At 37.1% G+C, this 15955-nt stretch overlaps 3 protein-coding genes and 1 long non-coding RNA gene across 4 annotated transcripts in view; 2 read left to right on the top strand and 2 right to left on the bottom strand.

The window, feature by feature from the left end:
- The window catches only part of LOC134820849 (vasculin-like protein 1), a 632099-nt gene that overhangs the window by 380279 nt on the left and 235865 nt on the right, over positions 1–15955 (bottom strand). The window lies entirely within an intron of this gene.
- Positions 1–15955, bottom strand: part of LOC134821471 (proline-rich transmembrane protein 2-like) — a 90378-nt gene that overhangs the window by 11715 nt on the left and 62708 nt on the right. The gene's annotated exons all lie outside the window — the stretch shown is intronic.
- On the top strand, positions 1543–2213 carry LOC134821160 (uncharacterized). Its single transcript, XR_010160983.1, has 2 exons — positions 1543–1631; positions 1757–2213. It is a non-coding gene; the product is annotated as an uncharacterized LOC134821160 (long non-coding RNA).
- The window catches only part of LOC134821469 (glutaryl-CoA dehydrogenase, mitochondrial-like), a 101897-nt gene continuing 89053 nt past the window's right edge, over positions 3112–15955 (top strand). The window contains exon 1 of the mRNA XM_063832221.1: positions 3112–3140. The gene's annotated coding sequence lies outside the window, so the exon portion shown is untranslated. The remainder of the gene's footprint in view (positions 3141–15955) is intronic.

The raw sequence follows: 15955 nt of genomic DNA, 5'->3' as shown, positions 1-15955 counted from the left end.
TTAATCACGGCATACGAATTGTAACAAGTTTCGATTAATTACATCAATCACATGATGCTGTAAACATCTTTTTGGGTTGCTTTTGGGTCGATACCTAATATTTCGGGATAAGGGTGGTAGTAAGTGTCCAATTAGCTGATGTTTATTGAATCTTTATTGCCGAGTACAGCTGCCTTAGCTTCAGGTAGTTCTTCTTAATCTATTACAATTGTAAACGAATGGGAAAAGCGGGCGACCGATTTCATTCTTGGTATCATTTTGCATTTGCGGAGGGTTAGGTTATTTAAAATTAATACCATTTCCTTTAAGGGGGCCGGGGGGGTCTTCAATCTTCATCAAAATTCTCTCGAAATTGACTTTATAGTTGTTTCTGATAGAGGGGAGTGATATCTATCAGCTGTTTTTAGTCCCATGGAAAAATATTGTTCCTAACCGAAATTATTGCCGGTCAAAGGTCAGCGCTTCTGTGTAATTGTATTGCGCGAGCGATTTTCAATCGCGCGAGCGATTTTCAATCGCGCGCCCTGAAAATCGAGTCTAAAAATCTATCTCCTCCTACATTTTTTGAGCAATCACCCTGAAACTTTCAGGATATGTTCTAAGGACCATTTAGAAGAGATTGTCGGGCCAGAATTTTGAGATAGGCCTTAGAAAATTTTGTATTTGATTTTGAAAATCTTAGACCTCGTTTTTTGACGATTTTTTCAGGTTTAGAACTTTCGGGATATGTTCTAAATGGTCCTTAGAACATATCCTGAAAGTTTCAGGGTGATTGCTCAAAAAATGTAGGAGAAGATAGATTTTAAGACTCGATTTTCAGGGCGCGATTGAAAATCACTCGCGCAATACAATTACACATAAGCGCTGACCTTTGACCGGCAATAATTTCGGCTAGGAACAATATTTTTCCATGGGACTAAAAACAGCTGATAGATATCACTCCCCTCTATCAGAAACAACTATAAAGTCAATTTCGAGAGAATTTTGATGAAGACCCCCCCGGCCCCCTTAATTGTTGGGAAAGAGAGACACTGGCTATTTTTCATCATTTTTTGTCAACTTTGGAGTCTCGTTGTGATCCAAGTTTGTTTTGAAATTCGTTTAGAAATTCGCTCGCTTTTCCCATTCATTGACGGCATACGAATTGTAACAAGTTTCGATTTATTTCATCAATCACATGCTGTAAACATCTCGTTGGGTTGCTTTTGGGTCGATACCTAAAATTTCGGGATAAGGGTGGTAGTAAGTGTCCAATAAGCTGATGTTTATTGAATCTTCATTGCCGAGTACAGCTGCCTTCGTATCGGGTAGTTCTTCTTAATCTAATACAATTAAGTATTTTGAGTACTTGTCGTAGCGCGCAGGAACCTTCTTGTGTGAAGTAGACCTAATTTTATGTCATTTTCGTTTTAATTTTTTACGCGCGCACGAAGCGCTAGTTTTAGTCTTTTCAAAACTTTAAAATAGGGGGAGTATCATATTTTACATTTAAGTTATTATATTCATAGACATGTCTGAGTAGTTATGTTTTGTTGTTTCACACACACTCATTCCCTTAGCATGTAAATACAACAAGGATGTAAATATAGAGGATTCAGGTGAACGGAACGAGAGCTAACCCTGAAGGGCAGGTAGTGTAATGTTTAGCTTATTTTGGTTTCTATGTAGTAGTTTCAGTTTCTTTGTAGTAGTTCCTTTAGTCCTAGGTTTGTAGTTTTGGGTTACTACTTTCTAACATACTTTCTTATATTTACAGGGTTGTTTTTAGTTCTAGTGAGTGTCTGCTGCTGTAAGAGTGAAAGCCAGACAAGTCAAGTTCCAGTGTGTGTGTGTGTCACGGGGACCACACAGAAGAACCTAAAGAGAAGATCTAGTGTTTGTGAGTAAGGGAATATCACAACACGTTCACAGCACTTCTGGGGAAGTGATAGAAGATTTAGTTTCTAAGAAGTTAGAAGAAGTTAGAAGAAGTAGTTTCTAAGAAGTTTGAACTGTTATTAAGAAGGATTTACAGTTTTGGGAAGATTTGTTTGTAATCACATTACCACACCACTCACGAGGTTAAGTGAGTGAGAGTTGTGTTTGAGGTCTGTGTAGAGTGACGTGCAGTGATAGTGAGTGCAGCGTTAGTGTGCTAACCCATTACCAATTTGTTAACAATTCATTTACTAACCCATTTAACCAATTGTTACCAATTTAGTTACTAACCCAAATTACAACTTGTTTTACTTTGTCTCCCGTGATTGATCAGAACATACAATTTAACAAAACTAATATGCGAAATTTGCTGCTGCTGCAATAGACCTGTGCGTGCTGGACATCCATTCATAATTTGTCAGATGTGTGACAAAATAATGCACAAAAAATGCAAAACTGATGATAACATAGTCAAATTTCGAGATGGAACATACTGCAGAATATGCACTGATGCCAATGATATTGTTCGGTACAACCCTTTCTACCAAGCTCCCCACTTTGCAAACAATGGCCTCATTGATGATGAGCCAGTCAATTATATAGAATCTATCTACAATAGCTCAAAGGTTCTTGAAAATTGCAAAACATTCTCCATAAAAGAGTTGAATGCCACCATCCTACCTAAAAATTCAGTTAAATATTTGTCCAAATTATTTCTTAACATTGATGGAAATGCATCCAACTTTGACAACTTTGCAGTTGAGCTGTCTTGTATCGACCACAAATTCTCTGTTATCGGCCTTGCAGAAACAAACACCAATCCCGAAAATGGAGCCCTGTATCAGCTTAACGGATACTCCTCCTGTTATCAATCACGTTACTTTTGTCAAAAGAAAAACCAGTTCAAGAGTAAAGGGTCAGGAGTGTGTCTTTACCTGCACGATTCCCTTAACTTTAACAAGATTACTGGCTTATCTCTCTGTAATGAACACATAGAATCACTATTTGTATCTATCACTAGCTTGCAAGACCCAACTGTTGTAGGGGTTATCTACCGTCCCCCGAACGCATCACTTGAACTGTTCAACGAAGCATATGAACGTATTCTCTCAAAATTGAATGGCAAAAAAGTATACATTCTTGGTGATTTCAATGTCAACATTTTGAAAGACCCATCTCCAGTTTTAATACTTTCAACACTACTATATAACAAATAATTTGAGTATTTCTGTGTGCGCGTTGAATTATCTCGCTGGCTTTGTAGATTTGTATACATTGTTTGTACATTTTCTGTACAACGTGTACGATGCCTCTTCCGCTACAGAATGAACATATGGATATATTAGATGATGATATGGTCGTGAATGGCCAGTTTCTTACGGAATATGTGAATCAGATACACATGGCGACTGAAAGTATTTTCAAGGAGATTAGAAGTAAAATCGGAGTTGAACACAACGATGATGTGCGGTTTGATAAACTGAACCAGAGAAGTGTGCCTAGAGAAAGGTTATCAGAATGGTTAGAGACAGTTTGCTGTTTGCTGAACGATTTTTGTGGTCCATTGTTACGATCCGCCACAGAAACAGCTAACGACAACAGAATGTTCAGGAAAGAAAAAATAGAAGATGCGACTAAAATCATAGAACTACAAGAGAAGTTGCTCTCTAAGCAAGAAGAAGATATGGCTAAAATCAGTGATTTGCAGGAGAAGTTAGCTTTGAAGAAGGATGATGAGATTGGAACTATGAAAAGTGCAGCTCAGAAAGAGATCAAAACCTTTTCGTCTCTTTTGAAAAACACATGCAAAAACGCCTTTGCACCAAAGAAGATCCAAGCTGCGGTGAAAAGAATTTCCCTAGAAGAGGATCGAAGTAAAAGTCTGATTATCTTTGGGCTTCCAGAGACTGAGGAGAACCTGGATGCTAAGGTATCTGGTATTTTGTTGGACCATCTCAACGAAAAACCGAAAATTTTGAGATGTAAACGAGTTGGAAAGGACACTAGTGAACGAGTCAGACCAGTGAAATTCATTTTGTCAAGCTCAGATCAAGCTCGAACCATCTTGAGCAAGACTAAGCTACTAAGACATGTAGACGGGTTTAGTTCAGTTTACATTACTCCAGATAGATCAGCTGCAAACAGGATGGCCTACAAGAAAGTTGTCGACCAACTACTCAATAAAAGGACAGCAGAGCCTGACAAAGTTCATGTTATCAGGAACTTTAGAGTCATTAGCTCGGAGAAGGAGCCTTTAGAGTGATATATTTTCTATAAGTACAATATTATATGTTTTAATTCATTGATTAATTAATTTTTTGCTAGGGCCCAATGTTATTGCGGGTGTGGTATTTCTTACTGCACACTACTGTGTTTTGGTCACCCCTCTTTCAATACATAATTTGGGTTTCATACTGGGATAGTAGATATTAGGGCTATATCGGTTTTCTCCTTTTATAACTGGGTTTATTTAGAAGCATTCAATTCTGTATAATTATGTATTGTTTGAAAAGATTTAGATAAAAAAAATTAAAAAAATCAGAGGACAAATTCCAAGAAATAATATTCAACAACGGCTTCACACCAACCATATCAGTACCAACACACCAAATGCCTGGCTGTTCCAGGACTTGTATCGACAATATCCACACCAATGTAGTAGACCAATCCCTTATTTCTGGTGTGATATCTGATAATATCTCCCACCATCACCCTGTATTCACTCTTGTTGAGCTTCCCCCTAACTCGGTGCCTAAACCTGATTCACCAGACAAAATTACCATACACTACGACTATAGTAATGCTAACCTAGAGAAGCTCTGTCTTGAAATAGAAAACGATATAGATAGGTTCCAGCACAGCTGTGACACATTTGACTCTTTCATGCAGTTATTTCAAGAAAAGATAGATTTGTCTTGCAAACTTCTTACTCCTAGAACCACTAAACGCAACAGCATAACTAACCCTTGGATTACCCAGGGGCTAATTAATTCCATAGACAAGAAAGCTAGGTTGTATTTCGAATGGAAGAAGACTTGTACATTAAAACTACCTGACGGGGATCAAAACAAGCACATCTGCTACAAGGAATTCGACAAGTTTCTCAAAAACTCAATAAATATGGCAAAAGCTATGTGCTATACTAGAAAATTCGAGAAGTACAGCATGAACTCAAAAAAGACCTGGGAAGTTATCAATGAACTCCGTGGTAAGAATATGTCTAGATGTTAGGACGATTTTGTCATAGATGGCCAGAGAATTACTTGCAGACGAATAATTGCTAACAAATTTTGTGAATACTTTACATCTCTTGCAAGCAATCTCAATAGAAATGTATTGTCGAACAATAGTATTTCTCTGGAACCAGTAGAATCATTTGCTCAATTCATGTCTAATTCAGTGTCCGACTCCATATACCTAGAAGAAACTAATGAAGATGAGATTATCGAGGTCATCAGAGATTTTCAAAAGGGCAAGGCAAGTGACATACTATACCTATAATCGTTGTAAAAAATCGGCAAAGCTCATCGCTGGTACCTTGGCTAGGCTTTACAACATATGTATACAAAGTGGAACATTCCCAAGTATTTTTAAAACTGGTAAAGTTATTCCTATTTACAAGAAAGACAATAAGGAATGTATTGAAAATTATCGGCCTGTATCAATATTACCTTTATTTGGAAAAATTTTCGAGAAGGTCATTTACAAACGGCTCTATAATTTCTTCACATCTAAAGGTGTACTAACAGACTCGCAGTTTGGATTTATAAAAGGCCATTCTACCGCCCATGCTCTACACAAATCTATAGACTCTGTTACAAAGTCCCTGGCTAGCAATAAACATGTCCTAGGCATATTCATTGACTTGAGCAAAGCCTTTGACACCCTTGATCACAATATTCTTCTAAGCAAGCTAAATTCCTATGGTATTAGGGGCACAGCACTAACTTTACTAAAAAGCTACTTGACTAACAGAAAGCAGTATGTGATGTATAACGATGTACCATCAGAAACAATGGATGTGGAATTCGGGGTTCCTCAAGGGTCAATTCTAGGGCCATTACTCTTCCTACTGTATATGAACGATATAGTAAACTGTTTTTCAGACAGTGAAGTGAAATTTGTACTTTATGCTGCAGATGACACTAATATCTTCATATCAGGACCGTCTAGAGAAGCAACATACAAAAAAGCCAACTTAGTGCTTAAACATGTCTCGATTTATATGAAATGTAATCTACTTCATATCAACATGTCAAAATGCTGCTACATCCATTTTAAACCTGCCTCTGAATATGATGACATTTGTGCACGGACTAGACCATTTGCTACCCTGCTAAATGAATCTAGATCAATATTCATCAATGGTAAGGTTATCACTAAAGTCAAGGATACCAAATTCTTAGGTGTTGTTATAGATAGTAAGCTAAACTGGTCTGCCCACATGCACTACATCCGTAAAAAACTGAGGTCCATGACTGGTGCAATCTGTAGAATTCGGCACTCGATACCTGCTGAACTATATTTAAAAATATATAATGCTCTATTTGAATCACATCTAAGTTATGGTATAAGTGTTTGGGGAGTTGTCCTCAAAGAACGGTCAAATGATAGTCTTTTTATCACACAGAAGCACTGTATAAGAATCCTTTTTGGGGCTTTTACTAAATCGCTTGCCCAAAAATTTTTCGTGACTTTGGTTTTTTGGTTTTGCAGCCGTACAAAACGGTTTTACATAAACCCTAATCCCAACCCTAACCCTAACCATAACCCCGAAGCTATCCATAATCTTAACCACAACCCTAACCCTAACCCGAGCCCTTAATAATCGAATTCACGTTTTAATAGCCTGTCACGTGACCAAAACGGTTTTTTGCCCATAACTCTCCAGGGAAGCATTTTAACCCTACGTCATGGGGGGTGATTCGGAATCAGCGTCCAAAAATACACCGATTTAGATCAGTTTCATGCCTAAAGGGCCTTTTCACAAGAATTTTCTTAAAATTTGGGCGAGCGATTTAGTAGGAGCGCCTTTTTGGTGATCTCGACTCATATCTAGATAAACAATCAACATGTGCAAGAACTAGACCATATGGCATGCAAATACTAGGCCATAAACATTTTGAAAAAGAGCATACGAAACCCATTTTTAATAGGTTAAAAATTCTTACGGCTCAAAACTTGTATAAATATCACTGTATTTTAGAATTCTCTAAGATTATCAAGTACCACTGCCCATACTCCCTTTATGAGGCTATCAACATTTCAAACCGTGCAACGAGTCTAACAGTTATTCTTCTAAATAAATCAAATACCTTTTTGTTTAATGCAGCCAAGCTTTGGAACACTGTTCATATAAAAAAATTTTAACTTCAAGCAATTGTCTAGAAACTTCCATTAACTTGATAAAATTGAGAACGAAAGCACTATTAATACAATCACAGGCTGCTGACTTAAAAGAGACTTGGACTCCAAACAATTTTAAGTTACAGTAATTTAATCTAATTGCAGCAGCACAGCACACAGCACATAACATAATTTAAACTATTGCTATCATTATTGTACTACAGACTGAAAATATCTCAGATCTATTTTGGGCGTTTTTAACAACTTGTAGTTGTAATTCTTAAATATTAGATATCCTAATTTATAACTTTTTAATCAGAGTGAATTAATAATTGATATTTGATAATTTATTTATTTGATAGTTTAGTCTGATATTGATATTAATATTGATTATATTGATATTGTTATAATTGAATGAAGCTAATTCCAGACATAAATAATACTACTTCTATTAACAAAGGGACTTGGAGTATAAACGACCAATTTTGCATAATTGTCTTTCCAACCAAGAATTCAGGTGGCAAGGGTGGGTGCGTAAACTTTATGGTCTGCACTCTCAGATCCTGTATCACCCTGGATTCATTTCGACGTATTTTTGGTAAAAGTATACATATACTTTCTGGTCACTCTCTTGCTACTCCAAGTCCCCTAAGATATATGGTCTAAAGTTTGCACTAGTTATATATATAAAATATGTTTTTGTCTGCTTTAACTGATACTAAATAAAATTGTTGTTTTCTTGAAATTGTTGTTTTCTTGAATTATTTCGATTCTGATCGTAAATTTTACGACGCGATGTGTTCGCTCATGATAATATAAAAGTTATTTCCGTACTCAGCTCTATAAGTAATATAACATATAAAACACTATCTGTTATTATCCGTTTAAAGACAGCTTCAATCAATCAAGCTTTTTAATAGAAGATGGATTGAGTCGGCATGGCACGCGCTACTTTGTTTTATGCACGTACTTGCCTCAGGTCAATTTTTCGAGAAGAAATAATGGCGCGCGCTACTTCAAAGAAATTTGGACTTGTATCATCCGTCAAAAAGACAGCCCGACATTCTATGATTCTAAAATCTTAATTGATGATGTCCATTTTTCATTCTTCGTTGCTCGGCGAGCCCAGTAGCGCATTTCCAATTTCGTCGATCTAACGAAGAGAATCTAGCGAGAAGCAATACCCAAGAAACCTTACTGGTAGGGGCCTTACCTGGGGACCTCAGGCTATTATGTTCGTTCATAAACATAGAGATTAGGCGGAATGACAGGCTGAGCGCGGCCCAGTAAGTAGGGGCCTAACTTCGAAAATAAAAGAGATAGAAACGTCTGGTTTTCAACAAAATGTTCGTCTTGTAAAAATAACGTTTCCTTCCCAGGAGGAAAATTTAAAACAATGCAATGTAGATTTTGAACTATCGCCAAAAGTTATATTTTAGGCCTTATAAAACTGCGCAGCTTTAACTTTGCGGATTCTTGTTATCGGCACTGATTGGCTGAATCGTATCACGTGGTACGTGGTGAAATTGCAGGCTCTTACTAATTCACTCGCCCAAAAATTCCACGTGACTTTGGTTTTTATGGTATTGCAGCCGTACAAAACGGTTTTACATAAACCCTAATCCCAACCCTAACCATAACCCCGAAGCTATCCATAACCCTTACCACAACTGTTACCCTAACGGCCGGGTTAGGGTAACGGTTGTGCCGAGCCCTAAACACTAAACAATCGAATTCATGTTTTACTAGCCTGTCACGTGACCAAAATGGTTTTTTGCCCATAACTCTCCAGGGAAGCATTTTTACCCTACGTCATGGGGGGTGATTCGGAATCAGCTTCCAAAAATACACCGATCTAGACTAATTTCATACCGAAAGGGCCTTTTCACAAGAATTTTCTTAAAATTTGGGCGAGCGATTTAGTAGTGAGTACAGTAGGATCGAGCGGAAATTTGAAATTGCATTTTCGGAATAATTGAAGCGTGCAAATGCAATGAACTAACGAGCGCGCGCGGAGTTCAACAAGCTGTGAAGAGGCGATCACCTGTAGTAATATCGCCAGCCAGTAAGGTCTGCTGGGTATTTAATTGCATATTGGATGTGTGGCGCGGCTCAGCTCAGTAACGCATCACTGCAGATCACGCTACAATGTAGAACCCAGCAAAAGTTATTATAAGTATAATATACTGGCTGACGGTGTTACTAGAGGTGGTAATTTAATTTAAACATACGGCTTGACCTCGCGCGCGACATTACGTGATTTGCATGCGTGCCACATTCCAATTTTCAAGCAGCCAGCACGCGTGACACAATTCAGCCAATCAGAGGACAGGACTCCGCAAACCCAGCAAACCCTACCGGCCGGGGAATATCTCCAAAAGTAAAATAAATAGAACCTTCCGGTTTTTAACAAAATGTCCCTCTCGTAAATTTAAAGGAGGCTCCCCAGGAGCACAATTGGGGACAACTTAGATTTTGAATTAAACCGAAAAGTTTGATTTTCGGCTAAATTAAAGATCGCAGCTTTTAAACTTTGCAAAGTCATGTCGTTGTCATGACTACTAAACTAAATGCAGCGTGTGAAAGGTAAACTCGGTGTGACGCGCGACGCCAAACGTGCTGTTGAAAATCTATCACCTCTAGCAAGCCCAGCAGGCGGTAAGGTTTTCTGGGAAGTTATTGCTGCAAACTTTTGCATTTTGATCTGCGGCCCAAAATTAAATGAGACTTTTCTGAAGATTTTGAGATAACTAGCAACAACTACGTTGTCTTAAATTTTCCTCCTGGGGAGGTAACCTTAGTTTTACGAAACGAACATTTTTTTGAAAACCATGGACGTTTCTACCTCATTTATTTTTGAAGTTAGACCTCTACGAGTAAGGTATTCTGGGAATCAAGAATTGAGAATGTGGAACAATGTTTTATTAACAAAGTAAATCAAACAGCATTTGTCCAAATGAGATCATGGCTATTGGCCGTGTAATGGTTTAATATAATTATAAACAATATGCGGTATCAGTATGTGATATCAAAATTAATGGATAATTTCAGAGTTATAACTTCTTAACCATTAACTTAAATTCACGGTTAACGGTTACTGGGCCGCGCTCAGCCTGTCATTCCGCCGAATCTCTATTCATATGTTCAATGTTTATGAACATAATAGCCTGAGGTCCCCAGGTAAGGTTAACAGGTGATACTCGTAAAATATTTGTTTCAACTATTTGTTATAAAGACCGTCGACGACTTCACGGTAAAACTAAAATTTTCCTTTTCTGAATAAAAGATGGTATGGCGACAAATTTACATATTTATAAATATTCAGACCCAATTAAATGAAAATCCGGTAAAACTAAAAAAAGGCCTGGTCAGTATCCTTGATCCCTAAATTAAAGGACCAGTTAACTGAAAAATTTGTAGTCTCCAATTTGGCTAAGATTTAAATCAGCTGTGACAAACTGGTAAAGAATCGTATCGCCGAAAGAACCAACTCTCTAGCGTACGTGTAACGCGTGTTATTGCAATAATAAGCTGTGGCCTCGTGACGTCATAAAGTCCCTCAGTGCGCGCTTTCATAGCGTAATTTACATTACAAATGTTTATCATCGTCAATAAAACACGTGTAACTCACTCAAATTTTAGAATTATGACTATTACCCTAGTTCTCCAAAATCCTTATAGTTTTGGCTATCATCCTAACTAAAGGAATAGCTGATTGGATGTACAGTGCTCACGTCATGATTTTAAACAGTGATATAGGTTCTTGAACAGTGGCGGGTGAATGTACGGTTAGAAAGTTTCTGCTATTACAACTTATGTCATATAATGTGATAATTTTGGATTGTTTTCATTGCTTAATTACACAAGCAGGGAGACTGTACCGATTATTTTTCCCCAGTCCATGAAACTCTAACGAATTTAGAAAGGATACAGATAAGTAGGAGTTTGTTCAATTCCGAGAGCAATTATATTTATAGCAAACGAAATTTCTAACTTTAATCTGCAAGTGTCTGCCAGTACAGGAGACAAGAAGTCTGGCTACTATACGGCCGTTCCTCTGGGACCATTAGTAGAAGTAGCTTCTATCAGAACAGTGCCGTGGGAACAGAATTCCCGCCAAAATACCCGGTCTACCAAATAGTAAAATTACTGATTGGAGGTGTGTACGGTGTGAGGTGTGTTTTGAATTAGACTTCCGGCTTACCTAGTTGTTATCCTAATTGCATTATCATCGGTGCATAACATAAATAAACTACTGGTAAGTTTAAATACCAAGTGCAAACGTGTTCAGTCGATCGACCCACTGAACAACTATAGAATTTCCAAGACCCTATTGTATTATTCTCTGGCTATATATTACGGCACGATCGATTGTTAGATGGCTAAATGACCAACGTTAATCTATACAATTCTAAACCTATGAGCTAGCACTTTAATCTAAAAATACCTTTTTTATATTACTCCTGATTTTTACATTTCACGTAAAACATTGTCGCCAGAGGTTGATCATGGACACTAACAGCTTAATTTGAGATAAATGACTTATGAGTTTCTCTAAAGTCAACTCTAAAGTTGTGTAGTCCAGTCATTTATGGACATTTATGGAAATGAACCTGCAAATGTTCTAATACTCACGAAACTTTGCACAGACCTTCCCGAAGTTATGATTAAACGATTTTCGTTTGGAGACATTTTTTTGACCGTGGAGAAAACCCAGGAGGGCCACGCCCATATTGACCCAATAACGTAACCGACCCCTTGCTTCTGAAGGTCGTAGAGACTTCAAAATAGGCTTGAACGAAGCCGCATATGCATATTTATATAGGAGTTATTGAGCAACACATGGCCTAAAATCCTTACTTTTCGATAAATTCGCCAAAAACCATTTTGGGCGTGGTGCTAAGCCCATTTTCGATATGATCGTGATGGAGTCTTCAGACAGGATGCAAAAGAACCGCAATTAGCATATTAATATATGACTTACGAACAAACATATGCCTTAAAGTGCTTACTTTTTTAGTTATTGGCGAAAAACTGATTTTCGGTTCCAGAAATCATGCAAAACTATGGGTATCTGGTTAATTGGGCTATGAAGGCCCTAAAGGTTTTTGAATGTGTGCAAATTGTGCAGAATGGCCATGTTTATATACAACTTATGAAGCAACATGTACCCTAAATTACTTACTTTTCGAGTTATTCGGGGGAAAAGATTGTATTATGTCCATTTTTTACCTGTAAAATACAGTCTCACGAGCTACTCTGCGCGCAAGAGGGACTTTATGACGTCATCGCCAAAATAATACAAACGCTATTTACACGCGTTAGAGAGCAGTTAGAGATTTAGGAATTTCGACTCGTTGCTTAGTTTGCTATTTGTCACAATCTGTCAAAATATGAGGATAACTTTTTTTTCAGTTAACTGGTCCTTTAACTGATAAGGGGTCGTTCACGTATGACATAATTAATTTTTGGCCAATTGTTAACCCCCCTCCGTCGCGTAATAAGTTTTACACGTACCTATTGTGTCAACATTAAAAACACTAGAGTAATCATTTGGAAACCCCCCTCACCCTTCTATTCGGCTGATTACGCATAATATGTGAACGACCTCTCATTTAATGTAAAACTACAGTTTTACTATTTATCATATTCAAAGTCTTAAGATATCGCAACTAAACATCATAACTCTAATTATTCGTTAATCACAGTGCTGGCAAGCACGACCGTTGCATTTATTGTGGGTATACTATGTACCCCCTTTACTATCATACCCCTTTACTATTATACCCCCTTTGGTATACGTTACACGCCTCTTTCGTGCACGCGAAGCGTGCACTCCGGCCGGAGGCGGCGGCCGAAGGCCGCCGCCTCCGGCAGGAGTTTTTCAGGCATTAAGTCTAATCGGAAGTCGTTCAGCAGATTTATTTTTAGTTGAAAACATTCTAATTTGATGTCAAAGATGACAGGAATAAAAAATAGTTATGTTGAGATTTTTAAGAAATTTGCATAAAATACTCGCCAGCACTGTTATACGAAATTCGGTAAAAAACCCAAAATCGCCATATTCAGGTGCCTTAAAAACCATGTTAAAATTGAGTTAAAGATCTGAAATTTTTCAGGGCGTCTAGACGTTGACCAAATCGACTGCAAAAAAAGTTTCAGGTTTCAGGAGCATCGGGAAATGGGTTTTCTAGAACCCCTGTTTTACGACAGATTGTCGTGATATATACATATTCAGGGATAGACGCTTTGACAGTCAAATGTAGTCAATTGTATCCTAAATTTAAGTGTCCATAGATTCAAAAGTATAAAAGATACAGCCATTTCCGACCACAGATCTTGAAAATAATTGTTTACACTTTAGTTTATATTGTATAAAAAAATTATTTGACGTCATAAACACCCCTTGATGACGTCATCAAGTTAACCGTTTTTAAAACTTGATTTTCGACAAAGTAATAACTTTTAAAATTGATTTTACACCATTTAAAAGTAATTTTTTTCAACATCTGAGGAAATTTTTATCTTAGATAATTGTATAGGCATTCTGAAAATCTACCGGAAAGTTTTCTTATCTTACTCCTTCATAAAGATATTTGCCTTTGAAGTTAGTGCTTTTTTGAAAAATTATTTTATAAAAACGTCAATTTTGCGATTTAGTATTCTCTGGTGTTGGGCTATCCCTTGGGTTGTGGAGCTCAGTTATGCTTTCTATAGGTATAAATTGTGCATTAGGCTAGTTTTAAAGTTGAAAATCGAAAAGTTGCACACGTGGGGACACGCCCAAATTGATTAAAAATTGCTAAAATCACTGAAAATTGGTGTTTTCACGATTTTTATCAACTTTGGAGTCCCGCTGTGATCCAAGTTCTATTTGAAATCTTTTGAAACTTTGCACTCTTATCAAACTATATATAAAATACCGCTATGCAAAAATTTACGGCGATTCAGTATTGGATGCGCACGCAACAACCGCTCAAAGTTTGCACGTGCGAACGGTGAGAATTTTGCTCATTCGTGATTTCGAACAAATTCTGCTTTACCACGACAGTTCAATGTCATTATATATGAATTTAATGGCAACTTGAATGATTATAATGTTTTATGTTCAGTCAGTGATAGACCGATATGCTTACCTAAACACAAGGAAATGTTTTTAAAGGAAAAATTTCGAAATCGTTGAAACTTCCTCCTTATTAATGAAGACATCAGTTTATATTTCGACTTTATAAAGTACCCTGACATTATAATCAAAAAGAGATGATATTTGACCAAAACCCATAATCATGGGTAGAGTGGACCGCTGCCAGTGTCTCTCTTTCCCAAACAAAAGGAAATGATATTAATTTGATTGACCGTTCTCAAATGCAAAATGATACCGAGAATGAAATCGGTCGCTCGCTTTTCCCATTAATTTACAATTGTAATAGATTAAGAAGAACTACCCGAAGGCAGCTGTACTCAGCAATAAAGAATCAATAAACTTTAGCTAATTCACTAACTACCAGTACAACCCTTATCCCGAAATACTAGGTATATCGACCCGAACGCAACCCAAAGGAATTTTTACAACATGTGATTGATTGTAAGCCGTGAATGAATGGGAAAAGCGAGCGACCGATTTCATTCTCGGTATCATTTTGCATTTGAGAACGGTCAATCAAATTAATATCATTTCCTTTTGTTTGGGAAAGAGAGACACTGGCAGCGGTCCACTCTACCCATGATTATGGGTTTTGGTCAAATATTAATATACTTTATACTCTAAAAGTAAACATGAACCGTATGGTTTAAATTTTAACAATTATGCATTGAATGAGACAATATAATATATATAACACCAACAAATACAATATAAAACTCATCGCTCCCGCCAGTTGAGCCCCGTTTACAGAAAATCCAGATTATAGTTTTTATAAATCATGCGGTTATCGGAAAAATGTACAGCACTATGAACTACTACTAGGTCGTGACGTGCATCCGTTTAACTCACGAAATGATTAATGATTAAGCATTTCATGAGTTTAACGGATATTATAATATTAATAATGAGAATCTGAAACAAAAATAAAATCGTAACATTATTAAGAAACTGTTTACACCATTGAAATATTCAAAACCCCTAAAAGAAATCAAGTCATCCTAAAATGGTGATCAGTACAGATCAAGACAGCTAGAGTGAAAATTTGTTTCTCCAAGCAACTCTATCATCGGCTAATATCTTAAGCTTATTAAGATCATTCAAAGAGTTAAGTTTTAAACCTCTACGGGTCAAATCATTCACAATAATCTTGAACAAATTCTTACGATGCGCACCGACGCGCCCTTTACAGTTTGTTGTGACAGCAAACTTTAACGCTAATGCAGCGGGGGAGTCATCAGCACTACGCAAGATATGACCTAGGAGCTTCCACCTTGCTTTAGGGACACGATCTGATAACTTTACTGAGTTACATCTTAGGTATAAGTTTGCATTGGATATTGTTCCATGAGGCCAATATATGTTCAGTAAAGATCTAAGGTGTTTTCTATGGCAAATATCTAGTTTTTCTAGTGACTTTGCAGTAGGACACCAACTACTGCAATTGTACATGATGATTGATACAATTTGGGCTTCGTATACTGCTATCTTTCTGGTAACGGAGATATTCTGCTGAGACCAGATCTTGGTGAACTTATAGAAGGCATTGTT

Source organism: Bolinopsis microptera, chromosome 9, assembly GCF_026151205.1.
Source record: "Bolinopsis microptera isolate Bmic1 chromosome 9, MBARI_Bmic_1.0, whole genome shotgun sequence".
Lineage (NCBI taxonomy): Eukaryota > Metazoa > Ctenophora > Tentaculata > Lobata > Bolinopsidae > Bolinopsis > Bolinopsis microptera.
This window is presented reverse-complemented; position numbering and strand designations above follow the sequence as displayed.